At 42.8% G+C, this 27,500-nt stretch overlaps 1 protein-coding gene across 1 annotated transcript in view; it reads left to right on the top strand.

The window, feature by feature from the left end:
- LOC143284593 (short-chain dehydrogenase/reductase family 42E member 1-like) overlaps window positions 1-27,500 on the top strand; it is a 459,710-nt gene that overhangs the window by 348,986 nt on the left and 83,224 nt on the right. The window lies entirely within an intron of this gene.

The following is a 27,500-nucleotide window of genomic DNA, read 5'->3' as shown; positions in this document are numbered from 1 at the left end:
TCAACCACAGATGAAAAGGAATATGCGTGTCTGCCTTCGTCACAGAATCGTTACGAGCCCGTGAAACTCTCACATATACATCGCAAATGGAAATTTCAGTTTGCCTCGCCAGTTCTGTGCGTTCTCAGAAGACTGATTAGAGAGAGAGGGGAGGGGGGGTTGAGAGAGACAAACAGACAGACACAGAGACAGATACAGATAGACAGAGAGAGAGGGGCAGACATACAGACAGAGACACAGAGACAGATACAAATAGGCAGAGAGAGTGAGAGAGAGACAGAGACAGGGAGAAACAGAGACAGTCAGAGACAGGGAGAAACAGAGAGTGGGGGGGGGGGGGCGAAATTTGATAAACAAACGAATGAACAGAGACGAAAATAAACAGTCGTCCCAGCTTTATAATAATTACATACCATGCTGTGCTTTTTAAAACATAAAATCAACTCTGGTGAATTTTTGTTTTTCTTTCGTTGTTGTTATTTTAATTTTTTTTGTTTATTTTTGCTTCGTTTTCAAATACAGATGATATGTCTGGTGGCTTTTTGTTCACACAAGTATTTTCCAGCGGAGAGAGAGAAAGAGGGAAGGGGTTCGAAGACGAAGGGATGGGCAGACAGACATACAGATGTCAGATAAACCAGCAGAAAGGAGCAAAGAAAGCAGTTATTTGGGCACTGTAGTGTAGGTTTCTTTGGCAGCACTGGCTTTCAGTCTATAGAGCTGCGTGTGAATGCATGAATTATAACGAGCGTGAAAGTGTGCACAACAGCAAAACTGTATCTGAGTCAGAATAAATTAATAGATCTGGTTGCGTACATTCCATTTGAACACCTACTTGGCGAGGGCTAGAAAATAGTTGCAGTGTGTGTTTGTGATTGGGGAATGAATAGAGGGAGGGGTGTAAGGAGATCGTATATTTGTTTATCAGTTTGGCATTTGCGTCTGCACTTCGAACTCCTGTATGGATTGTGTAGGGAGTGTTATGAAAAGTGCATTTCCGTGTTTGTTCCTTTGTTGTTGTTCTTTGTTGGTTTGATTTTTCATTCGTTTGTTTGTTTTGCCATGTTGTATTTTAGAAGGGGATGGGGTGGGGTGTTCTGGTTCAAAAAGCACGCGTTTTGATCTGCAGTGTGTCTAGTTGACGCATGATGACAAGAGGACACAACCCCTATCGATCTATATGGTCGGGGGGTACCCGTTATGCCGCCGTCCCGCTATGCCGCCGACCCGTTATGCCGCCGTCCCGCTATTCGATGATTTTTGAACAAGCTTTTCTCGGCTGTTTATGAACCAATCTTAGTAAAATTTGGATCAAAGCTCGGGGGCTATGATGTCTACCGAATGTATGAGTTGAGACCCATTTGCGCCATTTGTGACGTCACAGTGGCGCAAATTGCCAAAATTTTTATCACTAATATCTCCGCTGTTTATCAACGGATTTCCTCCAAATTTCAGTTACGTGTTCATTATACTAGGGACTATAAACGGTATAAGTAATAAGCTCACGATGACGTTAATCATGTTCTATTTTTAGAATGCGCAGTTCTCTACGCAAACAAGCTTTTCTCAGCTGTTTATGAACCGATCTTTACGAAATTTGAAACAAAGGTCGTAGCCTATGAGGATTCGCGAATGCATACGTTTGGACCCAGTTGCGCCATTTGTGACGTTACTGTGACCCAAATGTCAAATAAAAAGGGAGAAGTATGGCTTGCCCATCTTATGGTCATGATGATCCTCCTCAAGGGAATCCTCCTCATGGGAAGAATATGAGCATAGCTGGGGCACGGAAATGTGAGAGAAAAAAACTCCATCTATATGTGGTGAGATTGGGGTGTGGTTGGATGCGTTCAGAATCAAAAGCAGGGCAGGCAAACGTCTTATTTGCAGTAATAACTCATGAGGTATATCGATGGAACCCATACCCAACATAGTAAACAGTCTTGTCGCATTGATCACATAACGAAGAAAGCCTCCCGCTTGGTTGCGTTTGACCCTATGAATGATGTTGTGGAAGCATGCATGATTCTTGTTTGCTGGTTTCCTTGCGGGTTTTTTTATTTTATTTTTTTAAATTTTTTTTTATTTTTTTTTTTTTTTAGTATTTACAGTCTCCTTTGAACGATGAAGAAAAGGACAGGAGTGATGTCGGATTCACACATTTGGAAATGTTATCGAATAATCTTACTAAAACTGTTGCTCAGTTTTCGAGTGACATCGTTTATGCTTTATGAGAAATATTTCATCATAGCAACAAATGAATGATTTTGATCATACTTTGCTTATGCAGGCTTTAGGTGTTGGCATTTGCTGGTAATTGTCATCGATTCTAATAGTACATAAACTGATGTAAAAATAGCCAAGCAGTCTGCTTCCGTCATTCCTGCCATTAATGTTTTTAAACTGTTTGTAAACGAACGTTGTTTCTCATACTAGCTGCAGTACGTGGATGATAAACTCAACCACTGTGGGTTTGTTTGTTTTTTTTCTGCATAATACCACTATTCATTTTCCCTCAATGCTTTTTGCTCATGCAAGTTCAGCATTTTGAAAATGAGGTGTAATCCTCTCTTTGAAAGCTCTGCTGGGTCTTGAATGCTCGGAACATTTCACCACAATGAAAGACAGTTATGATGGGGCATACCTCGAAAGACTTGCCCGAAAGCGGTCATGTATGGTCGGTCACATGACATGCAAAACTAATAATGAACATTCCGTTGCATCCAGCGTCTGGGTCATGCGACTGACTGACTCGTCGCAATAGCTGCAGCCGTTCCGGTTTTACAGCAAGAAAGCAAACCAAACCAGACACAACAATCCAATTTGCATGCATCTGTGGACACGTATTGAGCGATGTAAAGTCCAGTTTTGGCAGCGTCCCGTGATCGCAATGCTACCTACAACCCTCCAGATACGTGTTACTGATTCAGTTGTTTATAGTTTCTTTTAGTCGGCGTTGTTGTTTGTTTGTTTGGGTTGGTTTGGTTTTTTTTTACCTGAGCTTCCGTTTCTCGCTCGTGCAACCACAGACAACTGCAGCAGTGAGTCATTTGAGGTCAGCAGTTCCATACAACCCAGCATGAGGTCAGCAGTTCCGTTCCACGCAACCCAGCATTAGGTCAGCAGTTCCATACGAACCAGCATTAGGTCAGCAGTTCCATAAGAACTAGCATTAGGTCAACAGTTCCACACGACCCAATATTAGGTCAGCAGTTCCATACCACCCAACACTATGTCAGCAGTTCCATACGACGCAGCATTAGGTCAGCAGTTCCATACGACCCAGCATTAGGTCAGCAGTTCCGTTCCACGCAACCCAGCATTAGGTCAGCAGTTCCATACCACCCAGCATTAGGTCAGCAGTTCCGTTCCACGCAACCCAGCATTAGGTCAGCAGTTCCATACGACCCAGCATTAGGTCAGCAGTTCCATTCCACCCAACATTAGGTCAGCAGTTCCATACCACCCAACATTAGGTCAGCAGTTCCATACGACCCAGCATTAGGTCAGCAGTTCCATACGACCCAGCATTAGGTCAGCAGTTCCATACGACCCAGCATTAGGTCAGCAGTTCCATACCACCCAGCATTAGGTCAACAGTTCCATACCACCCAGCATTAGGTCAGCAGTTCCATACCACCCAGCATTAGGTCAGCAGTTCCATACGACCCAGCTAATAATTATCACTTCGCAGAGCACACGACATTGTAACTACCTGCAGGTACAGGGGGTATCGGAGGGGGGGGGGGTGTCGGGAGAAGGGGGGGAATATGATGCAGGTGCCCATCGTCTTCAAAGGGAACTGGGCGCTGTGAAGAAGGCCATAAAATCACCAACAATGGCTCTGGCTGCGGGACGGCATTGTTGGGGGAGAAGCGTGGAGTAAACCTACCGTGAACACCTCGGGGATAAATCACTGGCCGCCCCATCAGGGTTATGAATAAAGAGGATCGAAGTCTGCTCTCTCTCTCTCTCTATGTCTCTCTCTGTCTCTGTCTCTCTCTCTCTGTCTCTCTCTCTTGTTTTGTTGTAGAATTTTATCAGAAATATGTTTTGCTTGCATTCGTTATGATAGGGGCTGTTGGCCAATGTCATTAAAATCATTCAGTGTTCACACACACACATGCTTTAAAGTGATTTGTTCAGTCATAGTACAGCACAACATGTGCAACGGCAAATCGTTTTTGCTGTGCTAACTGCGGACACATAAATTACTTTTGGCATAGCAGAAATATTGCTTATATGGGTTGAAAAGATTTCTTTTCCTCTGTGTGTGTGTGTGTGTGTGGTGTGTGTGTGTGTGTGTGTGTGTGTGTGTGTGTGTGTGTGCAGCCTTGAATCTATCATAAGATAATGTGTATGTTCAAATATTTATTACAGCTATTCATTATGACAGAATACATAGATGTTTACTCTTCTGTAGTACCTAGAGCCCCCAGCCATTTTAATAATGATTTTAACGTGGGACCTTATGGATAGCAACGCAAAAGATGAAAACAAAATCGATCCAACATTTGTGATGAAAAACAGCAACAACAAAAAAAACCACTTTAAAAATTGAAAACCAAAAATGTATCCCCCTAAAAAAAAAATTTCAGACCATTTTCAAGCAAAAGCCATAAAACTTGGTGCTGTTTTCCTTCAAAGCTACGCTGCACCAAAGGCAACACGCCATCGACTAAAGCTGTTGCCCATCGACCACAATAAAAGGGGGACGCAACACGCTTTTGATTTCTGCGGGATGGCCCCATTTCCACGCGGACAACAAGGGCGAATGGACGTCGTTAGGGAAAGCTCCAGTGGTTGCCTATCAGGGCCAATATCCAGGGCAATCCTCCACTGTCCTGTGGCAGGCAACGAGAATGACAAGTAAAATAAACTGAATGGAAATAAGGGAAGAAAAGAAAGAAAAGAAAAAAAATTAAAGGAAAGAAATACGAAAAGAAATTTTCTACAGAATAATGAAAGGTCCAAATTTCAGCAGTTGCTCAATTTGTAATGTGCAGAAGGGGAGAAGAAGTAGAGTTCGGGTTGCAGGTGTTTTTCCTTCTTCTTTTTTTCTTTTTTTTTTTTTTTTTTTTTTTTTTTTGGCGAGGGGTGAGGGGGGGGGCGATCGGGGGGGTATGGAGGGGGGTAGAGGTGGAAAGGTGTGGAGGAAGAGTGGGGTGAAGTGGTGGGGGGGGGGGCTTGAGGGGGTGGGGGGGGGAACCAGTGAGGGTAGATTAGCGAGCAAGCGATGATTAAGATGTGATAAACGGCGTTGGTGTGATCTGATATCGTGTGCATATTACAGCTGATGATAAAAGTGGTTATTATCTTCAGTATGTAGCTCATACCTGCCTGTCCGTGTGTGACTTTTTTGTGGTTTTTTTGTGTGTGTGTTTTGTTTATTTTTTGTTGTTGTTTTGGGGGATGGATGTGTGTGTGTGTGTGTGTGTGTGTGTGTGTGTGTGTGTAACAGAGATAGAGAGAGGTAGTCTGTGTCTGTATGTGTCTACTTATATGTGTTTATGTCTCTGTGTGTCTGTGTATGTGTGTCTGTGCATGTATGTGTCTGTGTTTGTATAATTATGCGTTTTTGGAAGAAAAAAACTCTTCGTGCGAAAAGAGCAAAAAGTCTTTCCATGCATAGTAGGGTTGTGGTAAAAGACATAATTCTTCAGACTCTTTAAAGCGTTTTATTTTATTTACTTTTGTTTTATTTTGTTGTTTTTACTACGTTTTATTTACTGATATAGATTTTTTTTACTAGGGAAGCGTTGGTTGTTGTTGTTGTTTTGTTGGTGGTGGTGCTTTTTTGTGTTTTTTTAGGGGGGGGAGGGGGGTTGCTGTTTGCTGTGCTGTTTCACGTGTTGTTTAAACATATATGTTTTCCTTTCCTTCCCATTCTAATATCAGGCTTTTACATTATTCTGTTTTAGTTTCTTCTTCTTTTTCTTCTGCTTCTTCTCCGATTCCTCCTTAATCCATTTTTGGTTTGTCTTTTTCTACCCATCCATCTTCTTCTCCACTTCCTCTTACGTCATCAGTCTTTTTTCTTTTTTTCTTTTTTCCTTTTCTCTCTTTTTTTTTTTTTTTTTTTTTGCTTCTTGCCCTCCCTTCACCTATCCTTTCTTTTTTCTGCTTTAATTTAAAGCTTATGTCTCCAAACTCTGGCAAAATGAAATGTTGAGATTCTCGGTAGAAACTGCTTTCTTTTCGTTCCCTTCTCATGATTTGATGTGATTTCCTCCATTCCTCTTCTTCTTCTTTTTCTTCTTCATCTTTTTCTCATCGTGGTTGTCATCGTCTTTGTATTCGTCTTCATCATTCTGTTCATCCTTGCCTCTCTCCTTCTTCATCTTTACTTCTCTAAACTTCTTTAAGCGCGTTGGGTTACGCTGCTGGTCAGGCATTTGCTTAGACGATATGGTGTAGCATATATGGATTTGTCCGAACTTTACTTCCTAATACGGTAGCAGTTGTTGATGAAATGTTTCCCAGTGTCAGCTTGATTCTGACGGCTGTTGTGCTTAAAAAAAATTCAAGTGGTCATCTGATGTATTAACAATAATATGATTTTGCTTAATATGCAGTTCGCTAGAGGACTCATGTGTAAATAACAAACTGCCGCCAAATCTGATCAGGGTTCATCACGTCCTTTACAAGTAGAATCATATAACTTCAGAAATTCATAACGTCAGTTACACGGATGGCGACACCAGACGCCAAACAATAGAAACTGATTGCCATGCATGAATGGAAACGGAGATCTTTCGATAAGGGGCAGAGGGGTGCGGTGGGTACATTGGCTGCCGAACCTTGTTGAAGTGAGACCACTCTTGCATGAATTTAAAATGTTTGTGCACTTAGTGGTGTGGTCATTTCTCCTGGACAGTGGCTACAATCACTGGATGAACAAGTCTCAAATAAAGAATGGTCAGCTGAGGGCACAGACAACCTTCCTCCACTGAAGAGCATTTTTTTTTTTTTTTTCATCAGCAGTAATCTAGAGGTTTAAAACAAACACACACACACACACACACACACACACACAGGAGAAAAATCATGCAGCAGCAAGGGTTGTGCCAGTGGAAGGAAGAGAACAGGGGAGAGGGGGAGAGAGAGAGGGAGAGGCCAGAGGGGACGGACATTCCAGTAAAAATGTCACCTTACCCCCACCCCCACCGTCCTCTCCACCGCACCCTCGAGTGCCGCCGGCCAGCCGCATGCAATCTAATTCCACACCTCTTTCGGTCGCCTGCCGTGACTCACTGAAGCAACAGTTGTCCGTGACTTCCCAAGGGGCCGGGAGTTATCTGTTTTCTGCCTTGCTGCGCAAACCGTGACAACTGGCCTCGCGCGCCGGGAAGGGGGCGCTGCAGTCCCTTTGCCGGCCGCGCGTGCTGGACCACGTGATAACTTCCTGTCGAGGATGTCTTTTCGTCTCTTTTCTTTTCTTTCTTCTGTTGTTGCCAAGTCGCCCTGAGGGATTTGGGTCCGTAAGGGAAAAGGGAGGAAGGGAGGAAGAGGAGAAGGGAGGAGAGGAGGGAAGCGTCTCGAGGGGTCGAGCTTTGTGCGAGGGCACGGAGTCCACAGTGTGGTCAGTGGATTGCCTGTGAGGGGCGACAAGACCGCGAGTGTGACTGTTGGGAGACTTGGGGAATATGTTCTTCTTCCTCCAAATGTGTGTTTGTCTTAAGCAAACAGTTGGTATGGCATCTGTAAATAATTACGGGTACAACACTAAAATACTATTCATATTTTATTTGTATTAGTTGCATGAAGTAAGTAACACGTTTATGTGCCCCACCCTTCCTGAAATAAACATGTCTTGTCTTGTTTGTCACACGTTTTATCTGTCTGCCTGTCTCTCACTGTCTGTACTGAAAGGGGAGTGAGGATGGGAGGTGAATTGTCAGAGATGGAGAGTAATGGACAAACTAGGTAAAAAATATATTTTTCCTAATAATGGACAAACTAGGTAAAAATTTTAAAAAATTTTTAAAAAACACGTTTTTCGTAATCTTTTCTTCCTAAACGTAGAAGAGTCAACTTCCAGTGATCTTTACACGTAATTATTTTCGTGCATATAGTTGCAAAACACACACACACACACACACACACACACACACACACACGCCACAGCCATACACCAGCATCACAAATACAAAGTAACAGAGTCAGAGTCCCAGTCAGTTTGATAAGAACATCACATGGAACGGCAATGTCACGTCACACAACTTACTGTGCATGTGCTGCATTATTTCAAGTCCAATATCTATGTGCCTCGGGAAGATGCAGACATCCTGTTGATATCAATAATTTCATACTTACACAATAGAAATTAAATGGGCGACTGAGGCATAAATGCAATCTTGTAACGTGAATCACTGATTGCGTTGGTGGTTTTCCCAGACGAGATACACACCATTCAAGTGTAGTTTGTTTCAGCATGAGAGGCAAACTGCCTGACGATGTTGTAAAAATGGCAGAAGACCTACATAACTTGCCACGATAATCTCGGGGTGGTAAATCAGTTAATCTGGACAGTACGTGAGTGAGACATGGCATCTCCAAGTGGTTAGAGCTGGAGAGACCAATCTGGAATAGGTTGATAAACGAATAAATGTCCGTCTGTTCATGTTCACTGTTCTTTTCTGGTTTGTATTATGTTTTGGTTTGACTTGAGATACGCAGAGAGAGTGGAGAGAGAAAGAGAGAGAGAGAGAGTTGGGGGTTTAGACAGACAGATAAACAGAGAGAGAGACATAGAGAAAATTAGTGTTATTCTCAGTTTTATTTCCTCTCTTGAATGTAGAACCAAGCGGAAAAAAACTAGATGCTAAAGCATAGATCAAAAGCAATAATTATTCCCACCTGCCTTCTTTAGAGAATCGTTATGAGCCCGTGGAACCTTTGAACATAAATCACAAATGTGGATTTCTATTTGCTCCCAACATTTCTCCGTTATCTTGGAGGAAAACTGAGAGAGAATAAACAAACAACGAACAGACAAATACAAAATTCATCACAAAACAAACAGCAAATAAATACAGGCGAAAATGTACGCAGTCATCTAAGCTTTGTAAAATAAATATGATATTCTGTGTTTTGAAATATAAGATTATTTTAGAGCATGCCAGAATTGCTTTTTAGCTTTACGTTTTTCCGCTTACATTTGGGAAAAAAAAGGAGATATGGCTGAATCGTTCAACTAATGGTTTGTGTATCTACACACTTGCAAGTATTCGTGAAGGTAGGACTAACAATATAGACAGACAATTATCAGCCAGTCACAACCACGTTGTTGCAAAAAAAAAATACGTACGATTTCCTTTCATTTTTAAAGGTGAATTTAATACAGAAATTTCTTGTTTCTAAAAACAAAAGGACAGAAAAGGCAAATGTTTTCAGAATCGAAAGCAAGGCCTGAAAGACAAAACTTTTTTTTAACAAACCTCCAAGCTCAAAACACACAGAAAAATGGTAAGATTTTTTTTTTCAAATTTATATTGCATTAAAGCAACACATTGACAAAAGCTGTTGTCCATTGGCTGCAATAAAGGGGACGCAACACGCTTTTGATTTCGGCGAGATGGCCCCATTTCCACGCGGACAACAAGGGCGAATGGACGTCGTTAGGAAAGCTCCAGTGGCTGCCTATCAGGGCCAATATCCAGGGCAATCCTCCACCGTCCTACGGCAGGCAATGAAAACCGACAAGTGGAAGAAATTGAAAAGGAAATGAAATAAAAAAGGGAAACATTAGACAAAAAACGAAAACGAAATAAAACAAAAAGTGTACTTTACAGGTTGTTAGTTTGTTTGTTTTTTCTAGAACTGTGAATTAAGCTTGACTTTTTTTTCTCCTTTAAAAGAAAACAGTGTCACAAGAATGTTGATGCTGGGGAAAACACTCCACTTTTTAATTCTTTCTTTAATTTTTTATAAGGAAAAAGGGTGCTTGTTTGGAGGAAGGGAAAGGTGGAAGTGGGGTGATATGTGTGTGATGTCGGGTGATATGTGTGTGATGTGGTGTATGTAATTGTTCTGCAGTGGTGGTGTATGTGGTATGATCCAGTACGGTATGGCAGTGGCTGTGGGGGGGGGGGGGGGGGGGCGGGGGGTAGGGGGGGGGGCGCACGCTGGAACTGAAACTGGAGAATGGGATAGGAAGGGGGACGGGTGAGAAAATATTGAGAAAGTTTTTAATGAGGACTTGTACAAAGAAAGGAAGAAATTAATCATAACAATCACCCCTTTAAAAACAACAACAACAACAAAAACACCTATATAGAGCTCTTTTTTGATGCTTCTGGGAATTATCTGAGAGAATTCTGCAGGAAGAACAAAAGAGTATTCCAAAGCCACAAAGGCTGTGTTGTGTCACAAGGCATTTGTCTTCAGACTCTCTCCTCTTCCTCACCCTTCTTCTTTCCATTCTTCCTTTTTGTCTCCCTTCTCCTTTGCTTCCACTTTTTACCCTTTTCCACTTCGCTTTGATTTAGGGCGTGCGTTTCGTTTCCAGACTTTGGCATGTCATTTTTTTTTCTTCTTCTCAATCTCTTTTACTTTTCAGATTGCAAACCAACACCAAGAAACGTTTACGAGTTTACTGATAATGTTTTATTTTTTTCTTGTCATATCAGTAATTGTTCAGATTTCTTCCACACTTTTCGGCATCTTTTTCCGTCGATGTCAGCGTCCTGTTCTTGGTGATTGTTGCTGTTGTTGTTAAAAAATAAAAAAAAAAAAAAAAGTAAGATAAATAAAATGAAATAAAAACCGGGGGTGGGCAGAGGGTGAGGGGAGGGGGAGAAAGCCCGACCTTCACATAAACGCAATACGCTATTCAGCCCGTGGAACACCTATCCGAGGTTCCTGTAAAAACAATAACACTAAATGAAATGAAATCATGCAACAAAAATAAACTAATCGAACTGGGATGGTGGGGATTCAACAAATTAATAGTCCTCCCCCACCACCCCTACACCCCACCAGTGGCGCCAGCAACCGGCAACAATCTAATCCCACACCTCTTTTTTTTTTAATATAAAAAAAAAAAAGAAAAAGAAAAAAGGTCACCTGCTGGTGGTGACTCACTGAAGCAACAGTCAGCTGGTTGTCCCTGTCTTTCCCACAACCAGGGGACCTGTTATGTGGGGAGAGTTATCTGTTTTCTGCCTTGCTGCGTAGACCGTGACAACTCTTCTTCACTCGTCTCGTCCAGGCCGGGCGGGATGGCGCCACCATGGGAAAGGTTGGACGGCGTGACAGCTGCTGTTGGCCATGTTGGAGATGTCTTTCTCTCTTCTTCCTCTCCAACGTCACTCCGTCAACCCGTCCAGGGTCTTGTCCGAAGGGAAAGGATGAAGAGGAGGAGAAGAATGGGGGACTGTGTGTGTGTGTGTGTGTGTGTGTGTGTGTGTGTGAGGTGTGGGGGTGGGGGGTGGAGGTGGAGGGGCGGAGAGTTTGAGGTGGGAAGGCGAGCTTTGTGCGAGGACACGGATTGCACAGTTTGGTCAGTGGATGGATGCCTGCTGACAGGGCCCTCCCCCCAAAAAAAAGATGGGAGGCACTTTGAGAAGTTTGGGCAGAGAGAGAAGGGGGAGGTGTGTGTGGAGAGATGGGGGTAGGGGGTGGGGGGGGGGGGGGGTTGTGGGGAGGATGTGTTGGAAAGCCCATGGCACTGTTTGTCAACCCCACTTTGTCTGTTTCCGTCTTTCTGTCTGTCTGTCTCTGTCCCTGTCTCTCTCTGTGTCTCTCTCTCTCTCTGTCTCTCTCTCTCTGTCTTTCTCTCTCTCCCTCTTTCTCTCTCTCCTGCTGTCTCTCTCTCTGTCTCTCTGTCTCTGTCTCTCTCTCTGTGTCTCTCTGTCTCCCTCTTTCTCTCTCTCCTGCTCTCTCTCTCTTTCTCTCTCTCCCTCTTTCTCTCTCTCCTGCTGTCTCTCTCTCTGTCTCTCTCTCTCTCCCTCTTTCTCTCTCTCCTGCTGTCTCTCTCTCTCTGTCTCTCTCTCTCTCTCTCTCCCTCTTTCTCTCTCTCCTGCTGTCTCTCTCTCTCTCTCTCTCTCTCTCCTGCTGTCTCTCTCTCTGTCTCTCTCTCTCCCTCTTTCTCTCTCTCCTGCTGTCTCTTTCTCACTGCGTTTTCATCGATCTCCTCTGTCTCTCTCTCTGTCTCTCTCTCCTGCTCTCTCTCTCTCTGTCTCTCTCTCTCTCCGTCTTTCTCTCTCTCTCTCTCTCTGTCTCTCTGTCTCCCTCTTTCTCTCTCTCCTGCTGTCTCTTTCTCACTGCGTCTTCATCGATCTCCTCTGTCTCACTCACTGTCTCTCTCTGTGTTTCTCTCTCCCTCTCTCTCTTTATATTTCTCTCTCATTGCCTCTCTCTGTCTCTCCCTTTCTCTGTCTCTCTCTCTCTCTCTCTGAATCTCTTTCCCTCTTACTACCTCTTCCTCTAACTCTGTTTCTCTCTTCCCATTCCATCTTTTTCTCCCTCTCTCTCTTTCTGTCTGTATGCCTGACACCCTCTCTCTCTAACTCTGTCTCTCCATGTATCTCTTTCTCCCAACCACTTCCTCTGTCTCTGTCTCTCTCTGTGTCTCTCTGTCTCTGTCTCTCTCTCAGTTCGTCTGACTCTTTCTCTCTCACTTTCTATTACTATCTCTTCATCTGTCTCTGTCTCTCTCCCACTCCGTCTCTCTCACTCTCTCTTCTCTCTCTCTCTCTCTGTCTCTCAATTTGTCTCTCTGTCTCTCTGCCTAAATCCAATTCTCTCTCTTTCTGTGTTTCTCTCCCTCCCCCCTCCCCTCTCTGTCTGTCTGTCTGTCTGTCTGTCTGTCTGTCTGTCTCTCTCTCTCTCTCTCTCTCTCTCTCTCTCTCTCTCTCTCTCTCCCATCTTTCAGGCCAGCACAGTGTAGAGCGAGAACAGTTAAGGAAACAATAACTTGTTTGCTTGCTTGCTTGTTTGGAAGTGTTGTTGTTGATCTTGTTGTTGTTGCTTTACTTTAACTGTGGCGGAAATAAAGTATTAGAAGCTGGAAATACGGACAAGTACAATTGATCATTTTGTTGATGCTTAACTTTCTTCTTCTTCTTCTTTTTCTTCGTTCGTGAGTTGCAACTCCCTCGTTCACTCGTATGTACACGAGTGGGCTTTTACGTGCTTGGCCGTTTTTACTCCGCCATGTAGGTAGCCACGCTCCGTTTTCGGGGGTGTTGCTTCACTTTAACAGTGGCGGAAGTAAGTAAGTATTAGAAGCTGGAAATACGGACAAGAGGAACAAGACAGACAGATTGACGGACGGACGGGCGAGCGCCTGCACCCTGATCTGCTGTCGATCTGAACAGTCCTGACATTGTCAAAAGGGGGGAGACAACAGGGACTGTGTGTCAGAAGCATCGCATACTACAAAGATTCCATGTCAAACTTCAATTGCGGGGGTTGGGGGGTGGGGGTGGGGTGGGGGGGAATATGCTGCCTGCTGTTGTTGCACGCCTTATTTGTTGAGACTGCTGCAAAGAACAGTTTGAACTTTCTCGCACGGAAGGAAGGTTATCACAGCAAAACCTAAGTTTTTTTAAAATTTTTATTGACGTCAGAAGTTTGCGTCAGCTGTGTATTTCAGTCAACTCTTCAAGTGGTGGAGAGACGTGACAGCAGCGTCCACCTCCTCCTCCTCCTCCTCCTCCTGTCTCGGCCGCGGATTTGTGTTAATATTCTACCATTGGAGAAAAAAAAATTCATTCATTCAGAGAGGGGGAAGAAGAAGAAGAAGAAGGAGAGAGCGAGAGAGAGAGAGAGAGAGAGAGAGAGAGAGACAGACAGACATGGATAGATAGACACACAGATATACAGAGTGTAAGACAGGGAGAGAAACAATCTGAGAGGAATGCTAGAACGTTTTTTTTTTAAAATATAATCTAAAGCTTTTTTTCTTGGTTTTGATCTTGATAGACAGCAGAGAGACGGATACACAGACGGACACACAGACAGACAAAAACAGAGACACAAAGACACAAAGGGAAAAGAACGAATGTGCAACCCTCTTCTCTCCCCCCCCCCCACCCCCTCCTTTCTCTCCTCACCCTCCTCCTTCCCCCTTTCCACCCCCCCACCCCCCCCAGCCCCTCCCCCCGGGAAAAAAGGTAGTAAAAAGGTGTTGGCAGATTCCAGCACGAAGTGGTAGGCACCTGATATGGATAAATTGCTGGCACTCCCATCAGGCAGCTATTATCACGATGCGCTGCTGCTGCTGCTGCTGCAGTAATTTTCCCTTCCTTCCCCTCTCTTTCCTTCTCCCCTTTCCATCTCTCCTGGTGCCCTACTCTGGCGATTGGAAAGACAAAGACAGACAGAGACAGACAGAGAGACAGAGTAAGATTCGAATGATTTATTCATAAAGATCATTGCCCCTCATGAAGGGTGCAGTGAGCAGCATTATTAAAACATACAAGTACACAATGAAAAAACTAATAGAGAGAGAGGGAGGGAGAGAGAGAGAGAGGTGGAGGGGGCGGGAGGGGCTGGGGGCAGGCAGACAGACAGACATAAAAAGATTTGAATTGTTTATTCATAAAGAACATTGCCTCTCATGAAGGGTGCAGTGTCAAACATTGTTAAACATGCATGTGCACAATGAGAATGAGAGAGGATGAGGGGATGGAGGGGGAGGGAGAGAGAGAGAGAGAGAGAGAGAGAGAGAGAGAGAGAGAGAGAGAGATTCGAATTATTTATTCATACAGGTCATTCCTCTCATGAAGGGGTGCATTGACCACCAGTATTAAGCTTACAAGTACACAAATGGAAACAATAGAGAGAGGGGGAGATGGAGGGAGAGAGAGAGAGTGAAATTTCATTTTAAGAGGGTAAAGAAGTAAGCGCAATATGCGTGTTTACATCCAGCCCTCTGGGCAAGAAAATTAATGATGAAGAGAAATAAAAAGAAGAAAAAAAGAGTCAAATTCACTACAGCAACATCAACATTACATATATAAACATGTACAAACATGAATATGGATGGATATTATATCTATAATATGTATATTATGGACACTGCAGTAACGCTTTACATCATTACAACAGGGACAATAGAGACGAAGTGTGGTGGAGAGCAGAAGGAAGAAAAGACAAGGGGAAGAGTCAAGAAAGTGGGGGAGGCTGACCGAACAGCCAGCTATAGTGAGACTGAGATTGACAGAGGAGACAGACAGAAGAGACAGACAGAGAGAGACAGACAGACAGACTGAAAAAGACAGAAATTCGGATAGTTTATATATAAAGTAAGTACCTTTATTAAACATACAAGTGCACAAGGAGAAACAGTAGTGAGACAGACAGACGGACGGACGGACGGACGGACAGATAGACGGAGACAAAAAGAGAGACAGACAGACAGACAGAGAAAAAGAAATTTGAATGATTTATTCATAAAGACATTACCACCTCATGAAGGGTGCAGTGACTAACATCATTAAACATCCAAGTGCTCAATGAGAAACAGAACTCAGAACTCAAAACGTTTTTTATTCAAGGGTTAAGATTCTAGGCATGGCCCATTCTTCCAGTCTGTACTTGCTTACCTACATTAGTTACAGCATACATAATTATATTTGATGGAAAGCGTAGAAAGAGAGAAGAAAAACAAAACAAAAAAGTCCTGCAGAAAGAATGTGATAAAGAACCGGCAAACACACACACACACACACACACACACACACACACACACACACACACACACACACACACACACACACACACACACACACACACATTGACAGATGGATAAGGGAGAGAGAGAGAGAGGAAGGGGAAGAGAAATATGTCATCAGTATCGACAACCGGATGACTAAAGCCACATTGCTGTTGAGAGAGAGAGAGAGAGAGAGAGAGAGAGAGGTGGGGGCACATCACATCTATACACTCTCTTCAGGTGAGGAACATACCGTTTATTTTGAAAAGAACCCTGTCTGTCTTTCTGCCCTTCTTCCTTCTTTGTGTTCTTGTTGTTCTTTGTGTTCTTGTTGTTCTTTGTGTTCTTTTTCGTGGTGTTGCCGTTGTGAAACTATCGCCGGCCACACATTGTTTTTAGTATCTTCTGCTGTGCTCGCAGATTGTCTCTAATACGGTCGTTCATTTCCACGAGTAGGTTTTTTTTTTTTATGTGTATGCTCGTATTTTATCCCGTTATTTCAACAGCTGTACTCTTTTTTTTTTTCCTGTCATGTTTCTTCTGATGGGAACAGGGGAAGAGGTATCTGTGCTACAAACAAGTTTTGCATTGCGTAAGATTTTTTTGGTTTTTTGGTGTGTTTTTTTGTTTTTTTGTTTCTTTGACGAAATTACATGGAAGATGAATGATGAGTCTATATATATATATATATATATATATATATATATATATATATATATATATATATATATATATATATACAAACGAACAAGTGGACAAGTCTGTTTTTTTTTAAATCATGTAAGTTGTTTTACAATCTATAGCTTTTTTTAAATGGATTTTCTCAATTTGTTTGTGTGGTGGTGGTGGTATTTTCTAAAGATTCATGAAGACTGATTACTTAGCCTTTCTACTGCCAGAAGGGTTTAAAAGTAAGCTGACTTGAACAGCAATCTGTATTTCACCTTTGTATTTTTTTCGCAAACGAAACATACCACACAGTCTGTGTGTGTGTGTGTGTGTGTGTGTGTGTGTGTGTGTGTGTGTGTGTGTGTGTGTGAAAGAGAGAGAGAGAGAGGTGGTGGAACACGTCGCATCTATACACACTCTTCATGAGTTTATTTTGAAAAGAACCCAAACAGATGAGCCAGAGCTAAACAGGAGTTGATTCCCTTATTCTCGTCTTGATTTTCTCTTCCGTGTTGCTGATTATAAAAGCAGTAGAGTACCTGCAGTTCGTAGATATCCAGACTCAGCCATCGAGGAATCAGTGGTTTGTCAGTTGTTGCAATGCCGAATAGTACTTTGAGGTCTTTCATCCTCAGGGGATATTTCAGTACTGGAACCCATCAAGGTTCCTTGGTATTTCTATTGCTTTGCACTTTCCAGTTGTTTTCTCCTAAGAACACAGAAATTCTACATTTACAGCCTATCTTTTTGAAGGATTCTTGAATAAAAGCTGAGTTGTGTTTGCGTATTTCTTCTGCCATATACACATGTCAAAAGATCGGTAAATGGACAGGCCCGGAGATTCCTCTTTTTTTTTTCCTTTTTTTTTCTTTTGAGGAAGTGTGTGGGTTTGTTCCTGCGCACTGTTTACTTACCTTTGTGCTGGCTGAGTCCTGAGCATGAGCAGCATTGACTTGGAAGTTGTGCAGCTTGTAAACGGGAGAAAGTTACTTCTCTTCATTGTTGTTTAATCCTTCTCTCACCTTGCCTCGTCGTTCTTTCATTTTGTTACGTATGCGTGGGGCGTGGGATGTAATAACCTCACTTCATGTGTGTAACGTCAGCGTGCGTTATGTTCGTGTTTTTCTCTCTCACACACCACACATACTCTTCCAGTTGCAAGTACAAATTTGAGTCCACTTCAAGGTTGGTAGTGTTTGCCAACTAAAATTTCTTTTTCACAAACGAAACATAGATAATTGTCCACATGCTAATGTTCAGTTCTCATCAAATCTTAATATATTTCTATTGGTAAATTATCAGCAGTTTATAATCATGCACTCTATAACAAGATTCATCTATCAAACACCATCACTCCAACCAAAACAGACTCTCAAAAAATAACCTTTTCTTCTCTTGTGCAGTGTCTTTTCCAAGTTCACATCCACCACATAAAAAAACATATACATATATCTTCAACAACAAAAAAACTGAAGTATGTTTTATCATCCAACACACACAACTTAATGTCCTCTGCTTACAAATTTAGAAGGTAAATATAATGTATGGGTTTATATATATATAGTCTTCGAGGGTTGTTTATTTTTGTTGGTTTTTTTTTTTTTGTTTTGTTTTGTTTTTAGTTCATTTATCACTACCCTTGAATAAACCCTGGAAGACCCGAACATCAGCGTTCCTGTCGTCAGTGGCCCAGCCGCCAACATTAAGCCCAGTCCAAGGCTCTCCGCTACAAAAAACATGTAGCAGGTATATGATTGAGTCGGTTTCGGAGCAGGGTGTTCACCTCTCAGAGTTGACCGACTGACCTTCAGCAAAATATCAAGTGACAAAACCTTTCACTCCCAAAAGAGCTCCCAAAAGGAGACTGAACTCTCGGTTAAAAAAACAAAACAAACTCCTCTCTACTCGGAGTACTCCCCAAATTCAGAGCAACTCTAAAACGCCTTCATTACACATATCTTTTCAAAGCGGGAGGCGACTGCTTAGAGGTAATGCGCCCGAATAAGAAGCGAATATCGAAGGGTTCGGGTTCAAGTCCCAGATACGGACCAGGATTTTTACTGCTCCCCCCCCCCCTCTACCCCCCCCCCCCCCACCCCCAACCCCCTCCACTACACCTTGAGGTCTGGTGGGTGCTGGTTTTTCTGGTCAGACGATAATCCGAAGTGCTGTGTGCAGCGGCAATACAATGGCTGTGCCTGGCGAAATTCTACAGAACAAAATCCAGACAGACAGTAACACACACTGCAGGCACTGCAGTCGCATAGGGCATATTAGGGCTAAATTGATGTAGGCCGAATTCATAACTGACGGCTTTGCGTGATTCTGCTTTGTAGCAATACACTGTATTCAGTATCTGTATTCGATAGATCCTTAACTATATCTTCCACGCGTGTTTACGTGTTCGTAGGTGCGTGCGTGTGAATGTGTGTGTGTGTGTGTGTGCGCGCGCGCGCGCGCTTTGTGTGTATGTGTGCGTGCGCGCGCGCTTTGTGTGTGTGTATGTGTGTGCGTGTGTGTGTGTGATTTGTTTCCGACTAAAGTGATATCGCAAAGCGCTTTGAGAGGTTTGAAAACACTATATAAATGTATGGTTATTATTATTGCTATTAATATATCAATAGTAGTAACAATTGTAGTTTATCATTATTATCATTATTGGCAGCAGCACCACCACCACCACCACCACCACCACCGGCAGTGACAGCAGTAGCATGTTTTGTTGTTGTTTTTTTAATGATAATTATACTTGGTTTGTGATTCATCACACTTTCGTATGACGGGAGAGGAGAGAGGTGAAGAATTAAAATGACAAAAATAAAAACATCCCGAACTACTTCAGCCTTTTGCACTGAAATACGACATTATCAAAGGAAAGAAGGATGTAATTATGTTATAAAAATGAAAGGAAGTGGGAGTAATAACAAACGGGGAGATAGTGGAAGGGGTGGGGGGGACAGTTTTCTTCTAGCTCGTTGGTTTACGCTGCTGGTCAGGCATCTGCTTAGTAGATGTGGTGTAGCGTATATGGATTTCACCGAACGCAGTGACGCCTCCTTGAGTAACTGAACTGAACTGAACTGTTTTCTTTCTTCCTTTTCTTCTTCTTTTTTTTTTTTTTTTTTTCTTTTTCTTTATCTTTTTCTTCTTCTTCTTCTTCTTCTGCGTTCGTGGGCTGCAACTCCCACGTTCACTCGTATGCACACGAGTGGGCATTTACGTGTATGACCGTTTTTACCCCGCCATATAGGCAGCCATACTCCGCTTTCGGGGGTGTGCATGCTGAGAATGTTCTTGTTTCCATAACCCACCGAACGCTGACATGGATTACAGGATCTTTAACGTGCGTATTTGATCTTCTGCTTGCATATACACACGAAGGGGGTTCAGGCACTAGCAGGTCTGCACATATATTGACCTGGGAGATCGTAAAAATCTCCACCCTTTACCCACCAGGCGCCGTCACCGTGATTCGAACCCGGGACCCTCAGATTGACAGTCCAACGCTTTAACCACTCGGCTATTGCACCCGTCTTTTTTTCTTCATTTCGTCTGTCTGTGGCTGTCCCTTGCCTTGTCTGTTCATCCCTCAGCGCTGTCGAGGTCTGGCGTCCTGCATCGTGTCTGCTTCTGTTACGTGTCCACGTATAGTTCCTCGCTAAGGGGCGCCTCACACACGGCAACATTCATTCTTCTAACATTCATATGTTAACGTCCATATTCTGAATATATTTCTGTTAATAATTACGATGTAATAATTAATTGCAATGTTTTAAAAGCGAATATGTGAAATGCTTTTATTTGAGAACATAATATGTTTATTACTCTTGTTTAATCAAGTAATCCGCGTGTGTGGGGTGGGTGGGGGGGTGGGGGGGTGCGGGTGGGTGCTGATTATCTGGTTGTGGTTTTCCGCAATTTATCTTTATTCTTATCTTATCTGTCTATTATAATCAATGTGCAATATAGTAGGCTATGCTTATAATTATATTCAAAATAATGTTTCTTGATTCTTTCTGTTTTTACATTAAGAATACCATTTATCACCTGCAGTGTGTGGATGTATGTATGAAACGGTGTATGTGTTATTTTTTTTACATTTGTGTCTTCGTAATATTCGTAAAAGCTGTTGTTGACTTTTACAGTTATGGTCCCCATGTTGTTCACTTGTCTATGTTGTGATAATGCACCTGACCAAATTTCTCCAGTTGGAGATAATAAAGTTATTCTTATTCTTATTCTTAAGAATTTCTCAAATCGAATGCTTGTCTAATATATATATATATTATATATAAAATAAATAAATAAAATAGAATAATTTTTAAAAAATGCCTTCGATGGAATACTGATCTGGATCACCACCAGGACCTTATCATACAGTCGTAGGCCCTTAACTGTTGACCCTTCCACAGAATGTCAGAGAACTCTGTTCTCAACGATTTGCATAACCCTGCCGACAGACAGACAGGAAAACCAACCAACCAGAGTGTAAAGACAACAATCTGCTGCGGAGCTAAATGAATGGATAGATAAGTGAATGAATAAATGAATAAATAAAAGAATAGATAGATAAATAAATAAATAAATGATATGTGAATACGTCAATATGTCATAAAACAAGTAAATAAACAAATTTAAAAAAAAAAAAAAAGAACCAACATTTTGATAAACTTGACAAAACAGACATATATATATATATATATATATATATATATCAACAGATAAATACAAACAGAACAAACACCCAGTTTCAACGAAACATTATACAGGGATCCTTAAAAAACAATGTATAAATGAAACAGATAAATAGATAAAACCAGAGATAGAACAAACCCCACCCCCACCCCCCACCCCTCCCCAGTTTCAACGAAGCATAATCATACAGGGACCCTTAAAGATAGTAATGATAAATGAAACAGATGAATAAATACAAACAGAAATAGAACAAACACCCAGTTTCAACGAAGCAGACAAACACAGCGGAGAGAGAGAGAGAGCAGGACTCGTTCGGCCCGTGTGCTCTTCCCCAGAGGAGAGAGGCAATAGATAAAGTTAACGAAAACCCCAGGGGAGGGGGGAGGGAGGGGAGAGGGGAGGGGGAGGGAGGGTATGGGAGGTGGGAGGGGGAGGGGGAGTCGGTATGTGCTGTGGCTGACGCCATCGTTTGAGCTGTGGCAAGTGTCCGGTTACCAGACTTTTTAGCTGTCTGTCGCTGAACCAAACCTGCTTTTGTGTATATAAAAAAAAAATAATAATAATAATAATATAATAAAATATCAAATAAAAATCCCGCTGCCACCATGTCGATATCTATCAGTGGAATTGGCAATGGTAGGATGCCAGGAGCACCGGCAGTAGGCCGACACTTTCCGTTTCTGTGTGATTTTTTTTTTTTTTTTTTTAGATAAACATGGAACGGTTTCCTGAGGGTCAGAACGGTGGTGGTGATGGTGGTGATGGTGTGGGAGTGGAGTGGTGTAGTGAGGAGGTGAATGAGGCATGTGTGTGTGTGTGTGTGTGTGTGTGTGTGTGTGTGTGTGTGTGTTTCTCCAGGGGGATATCATTTGGATATTTGCTAGGGTGGGAAAAACGGCGAAGAGGGACTATCAGTTACCGATACTTAAAACGCAGATGTCGTAAATCAACGGAATTATGCTTGATTTATATACCCCATGCAATATTCGTGATTGAGGTCAGTCCGCCGGGTGCTTTTTGGAAGGGTAGATGGGCATTGGGTTACGCTGCCGGTCAGGCATCTGCTTAGCAGATGTGGTGTAGCGTACATGGATTTGTCCGAACGCAGTGACGCCTCCTTGAGTTACTGATACTGATACACAGTCATGGAAGTGTCGGGGCTGTTACAGGGATAGGGTCAAAGTATTCAGCTGTTTACAGAAAAACATCCGTCCTTTTTTCTTAAGAAATACTGACAACGTTCAGGGCTGTTGTCGTGATTGTGTTGGGCGAACTTAAGCGCATGAATGCAAATCTGTTGCTTTTGCAAGGGTTGACTAAATTTGTACAGTTGTAATTGTACTGTTAACTGAACCAAAGCATTGAACACTTCTTCACATTAACACCTAAACAACTTGGGCAAAGGCTTACAATAAATACTGTTGCTGTTGTTAAGTGGAGAACTAGAAGGAAGTGGTTTTATCTCTCACCGTTCTTCTCCCCACCTCAGCTGATGACTTTTGTCACCATATTCTTAATGCGTTTTGTGGGGTGGGTTTTTGTTGTTGTTTTTTCCGATTTTATGCGCATGGAACACGTCAAGCACGTTGTTTCGGACAAGTTTGCCGACTGTTACTACTGTGTGAACCCAACGCACTAATCTTTGGATGCTGGCAAGAATTCCAATTATTTGCTTTGGCAAATGCTGATGGACACACACACACACATACACACACACACACACACACACACACACACACACACACACACACACACACACACACACACACACACAGATATTATGATAATGATAATAATCCTTAGATGGCAAAGCCAAGCCGGTCATTCTGATTTTCCACACAGAAAATATAGTTCATAGATGCTCTGCACAAAGATATTATGCACAGGGATAAACAAAACGCTGAAATCAGTTGCATGTACATGGTGGATAGGACCTTACCCAGTGGTTATACTATTTACACTGAAAAAGTCACGAAAAATCAGCAGTGAAAAAAAAATCGATTTCGTTCAGATCCAACCCAAAACATTTCAATTTAGTTTTATCGAATCCACTCAAGAGCTTTTAGAGTTTAGAGTGGGAAGATGAATGATTTGATTTGTCAATACTGCTAGCTAGTAGGCCGTTGTCATCAGCAGCAGTTTCATTTTGCTCACTGATAGTAATCGTTCTGAAAACAAGACACTTGACACTTGACAGATGTCTGTTGGCAGTGATGCGTATCGTTGTCGATGTGTCCGCGAGGGTGTGGGTTCGAATCCCACAATTGCTCTTTCTCCCAAGTTTGAATGGAAAATCAAACTGAGCGTCTAGTCATTCGGATAAACCGAGGTCACGTGTGGAGCACGCACTTGGCGCACTAGTAAAAGAACCCTTGGCAACGAATGTGTTGACCTCTGGCAAAATTCTGTTGAAGAAATCCACTCTGATAGGCACACAAATACATATTCATGCACACTCAAGGCCTGACTAAGCGTGTTGGGTTATGCTGCTGGTCAGGCATCTGCATAGCGGGTGTGGTGAAGCGAATAATGGATTTGTCCAGAACGCAGTGACGTTTCATTGAGAAACTGAAAACTGAAACTGTCGATGTGTGTGAGGAGAGCCTAAGATGCTGAGCAGCTCCTTCCCGGCCCCCGCCCCCCGGCCCTCGCCCTCGATCCCCCCGTCTCTTCGTCCTTCCAGAGGGCTCCATGGAGGTGAGAGCAGGGTCTCCCCTTCTGGTCCTCTCCCAGGGTAATTGGAACCCGTTGACAGGAAGACGGGCCACAATCTTCTAGAGAGAACTTGATAGGGAGAAGAGGGTGTCTGAGAGCTGAGAGCTGCCTTTGCCATAGTGTGTGTGTGTGTGTGTGTGTGTGGTGTGTGGTGTGTGTGTGTGTGTGTGTGTGTGTGTGTGTGTGTGTGTGTGTCTCCATACACTTATATGTACATGTTGCGCCTGAGATATTGTTTAAAGTTATAGAAAACATACATCTTTTCGTCTGTCATCGTTTCTTTGACGCGGGAAAACTCCAAACGTCGTGATGTTTGGAAAGACGGGTAGATAGATACCCGCTTTACATTGACAGGTCGTTATGTCCCCATGAGTTACCAATGAAACTACACAAAAGACATCTTCTGGATTACCTAAAAACATGAACGAAAGAAAGACAAGTCACCAAAGCTGGGTATTACGGATTAAGCTGTGTTTAAATTCATATTGATTTTCAGAACTATGGATGTATGGAGAGGTAGGGAATAAAGTGCTGTTCGTGAAAATTGTTCAGTCAGAGAAGGATGGAGTGTTACAATCGAGACTGGGACAGAAACCTGGAACACAGTGATCGCTTTAAAGATCATCACTTCATTTAGATATCAATTACAGCATGATAAATACCTTTAGCGGTATCACAATAGCTAAAGTCAGAGCAGCTTTGGTTAAGTTTCGTCCAAGTGTCAGTGATCTAAAAAAAAAAATACATTAACAATAGACATTATTGACACGTCAACACCAAAAACGATCCGTTCTGTAATGGCTTAGAAACTGAAGTTCATTTCCGTTTCCTTATCAAATGCCTAACCATAACACTGTCAGTTCCCTTTTTATGACGAAATGACTTGGCGAACTAATGTGTAGTTCACTGTTAATGTTGAATTCAAACTACCTGCTTGATTTTTTTGTTGTTTTTTGTTGTTGTTGTTTTTTTTGTTTGTTTGTTTTTGTTTTTTCTGTTTCATGCATTCTGGATTTTCCTTAGTTTTTCCATACCGTTATTTTCATGTTCATGTGTTCTCATGTGGACAGGCTGGTGGCCTTTGCATTGAATTTCCTTCTCTCTCTCTCTCTCTCTCTCTCTCTCTCTCTCTCTCTCTCTCTCTCTCTCTCTCTCTCTCCCCTGGTACTACACCCATGTGTATTTGTATACTTTTTTGTTGTGAATGCAGTTATCATGATTGTGTCCATGAGTCTGTTCATGTATATATTTGAGTGTGTCTGAATGCCATGTCTGTTATTTCGACAGCTCTTCGTGTGTTTTTTTAATGTGATATATTGATTTCAGTTTTTCAGTTGCCCTGGGGGCTGGATATAAAGAACCATGGTTATTGCACTTCCCTCATTGAAAAAATATATAGTTCGTGCGTTCAATTTCTCTTCCACTTCTCTCTCTCTCTCTCTCCTTCTTTCCCTTCTCCCTTTCCTCCTTTCCTTCCTACCCACCCACCCTTCTCTTCCCTCACTTACCTCAAACCTCTTTCTCGGTCACATGCTCTCTCTCTCTCTCTCTCTCTCTGTCTCTCTCTCTCTCTCTCTCTCTCTCTCTCTGTCTGTCTCTGTGTGTGTGTGTGTGTGTGTGTGTGTGTGTGTGTCTCTGTCTCTCTCTCTGTCTCTCTCTGTGTGTCTCTCTCTCTAGCTCTCTCTCTCTCTCACTCACTGACAGACGGTCGGTCTGTTTTTCTGTAGTGTCAATTACCTGATCAGTTAGCAGAGAGAAGCACGCTGATGACGCAGTAACGGTCCTGCAATTAGTCTCATTAACGTCTCGGATGGATACCGACTCACCAACCAGCCCCCCCCCCCCACCCCCACCCCCAACCCCCCAGCCTCAACCCCCACCCCACCCCCACCCCGACCCTCACCCCTTTCCAGCTGTCCTTTCTCATGGCCCTTCTCAATCACCATCATCACCACCACAGGCACAACCACTCGCCACCATCAGCATCACCATCACCACCACCACCAACCACCACCACCACTATCACGCTTTTTGTAAAACCGCACGAGCGTCACTATGTTCTTATTTCCAATCCAGCAGTTTCAGTTTCTCAAGGAGGCTTCACTGCGTTCTGAGAAATCCATATGCGCTGCGCCACATCTGCAAGGCAGATGCCTGACAGCAGCATAACCCAAGGCGCTAGTCGGGCCTTAAGTGCATGCGTATTTGTGTGTCTGTCAGAGTGGACTTTTTCAACAGACTTTTCCTAGAGGACAACCTTTTTGACTCACTTGTGTAAACAAAGTGAGTCTATGTTTTAACCCGGTGTTCGGTTGTCTGTGTGTGTGTGTGTGTCCGTGTGTCCGTGTGTCTGTGTGTCCGTGGTAAACTTTAACATTAACATTTTCTCTGCGATTACTTTGTCAGTTGACACCAAATTTGGCATAAAATAGGAAAAATTCAGTTCTTTCCAGTCATCTTGTTTAAAACAATATTGCACCTCTGGGATAGGCACAAAAAAATAAAAAATGAAGCCTAATTATATGCAAACTGCATTTGCTGTTATATTTATATTTTTTGTATTCCTTAAACTTGGCACTTTGATCTCTTATTCTGACACAACAAGAGGAGTCATTATTATCATTTTTTTGTTCAAACAGGAACTTCTTTTGCTAAGCAAGGAAGTTTTATTTATTTTGCAAACGTTTTGGTGCAGATAGTAAAAAGGGAAATTACTCTGTAATTAATGCTAGGGGACTTAAATTATCACAAGTGAGTCTTGAAGGCCTTGCCTCTCTTGTTTCTTTTGGCACAGTTTTTTTTTGTTTTGTTTTTTCAGTGCGCCAAGTGTGTGCTACACACGGGACCTCGGTTTATCGTCTTAACCGAATGAGTACACACACACACACACACACACACACACACACACACACACACACACACACACAGTTTGATTTACAAGTCAAGCCTGGAAGAAAGGGCTTGATGCAGAAATGGAACCCAGACCCTCACGGACACACTGTTGGCAGATAAGGTGTCCCTAATCAGTGTGCCACCTTCCTCCCGAGCGCAACAATTCAACACCAGGGGACCTGATATGTGTCAGTCGTAGCACGTGGTGGCCGGAATGTTTTCACCCAGTGACTCTGAGCATTGCTGTCAGACTGACAGCGTGTGACAAAGAGTTTCAGCAAACAAAAAACCAGAACGAGAGCATTCCCCGGCTTTTGGCTGTGAATCGGCAAACAACAGTTCCATCCGAAACGGATCAAATTTGTAGAGTATCTATATCTGTGTATGTTTGTATGTAGGTATCGTAGGTATCTATCTATGTATCTCTATATGTATGTATATATGTGAGTATGTACATGCATACATACATATATATATAAATATATATATGTATATATATGTGTGTGTGTGTGTGTGGAGAGAGAGAGAGAGAGAGAGAGAGAGAGAGAGAGCGGGGAGGGGGGGACGAAACGAAACGAATTTTTATTTCACGAGGGTAGTGGAGTAAGCACAGCTGCTTTTTTTTTTTTTTTTACATCCAGCCCAGAGAGAGACACACACAGAGAGAGAGAGAGAGAGAGAGAGAGAGAGAGAGAGAGAGAGAATTATTATAAACTATCCGATTTCGAACTGTGTCTTCATCACGCCGCCAGTTGGCAACACAGCGACTGCTCCACCCGCCCTGCCGCCACCCCCTTACTCCTACTTCACTCCTAGTTGCCCCTCCTCCTCCCCCCCCCCGCCCCCCCACCTACCTCCCCCAACC

Source organism: Babylonia areolata, chromosome 1 (genome assembly GCF_041734735.1).
Source record: "Babylonia areolata isolate BAREFJ2019XMU chromosome 1, ASM4173473v1, whole genome shotgun sequence".
NCBI classification, from domain to species: domain Eukaryota; kingdom Metazoa; phylum Mollusca; class Gastropoda; order Neogastropoda; family Buccinidae; genus Babylonia; species Babylonia areolata.
Note: the sequence above shows the minus strand (reverse complement) of the source record. Positions and strands in the feature narration are given on the sequence as shown.